This window comes from Aptenodytes forsteri, unplaced genomic scaffold (assembly GCF_000699145.1).
Source record: "Aptenodytes forsteri isolate BGI_AS27 unplaced genomic scaffold, ASM69914v1 Scaffold527, whole genome shotgun sequence".
Classification (NCBI taxonomy): domain Eukaryota; kingdom Metazoa; phylum Chordata; class Aves; order Sphenisciformes; family Spheniscidae; genus Aptenodytes; species Aptenodytes forsteri.
Window position 1 is genome coordinate 25,720 of NW_008794674.1, and position 887 is coordinate 26,606.

Here is an 887-nt window from a genome sequence, read left to right on the forward strand (position 1 = left end):
CCTGGAGCCTGGGCCCTCTTGCCCAGCACCTGGGTCTCCTCCTTCTCTCTGGCTAGGCCAGCCTGATGTCCACTAGCAAACAGATGCATGCAATCACCCACTCCTCTCACAATCACCCCCACAATTGCAGATCCCTCAAACATTACCATGGGCTGGTAATATCAGCCTGTCTAATAGCCATGTGCTGGCCTTGGGCTCCCTTACCCACCCCTGTCTCAGACTTTAGATACAGCTCTTCCTCCCACTCACTGCCAAGGTCAGCTTGAAATATGCTAGCAAATGCCACGTACGCACCCATGCACATCGGGTTCAATTCACAAATTGAAAGGAGAAACACACTGACGTCCCTCCAGTCACTGGTTCTTGGGCTTGCCACACATACACATGCAATGTGGTCCCTCCAGTTGCTGACAGCAAGAGGTAGGAGCCCTGTGATATGTTCTTCCTTCTCCAGTTCCTGGCATTCAGACCTTACAGCAATCACACATGGGAAAGGGAGTGAAGGTGGTTAAGAAAGGGTTTAATAAGAAGGCAGGGGGGACTGTGGTGATCAGCACAAGGCTCCTCCCAACAAGTGCATGACCAGCCCCTGCTTAGGTGCAGGTACCTCCTTTTATTCTTCTTCCTCTCTATTGCCTCCCCTTGCTCCTCCCCAGTCCCCTCTTTCCCCCCAACTTTGACCCTGCCCCTAAGCATGCCTTAGTAAGCGTTGCCTAGTCCTGCAGGCCCCCTCTCAAATATCCATAACCCTCATGTTCCTCCTGTCACTTCTGGTCATTTACAAAGCTCAGCCTGACCCACTTCAGAGCCACACCCATAGTTTCCTCATGGCCCATCAATTAGAGGCTGCAGAGCTCTGCTCTCCCTCCTTGTCTCCCTTATCACTT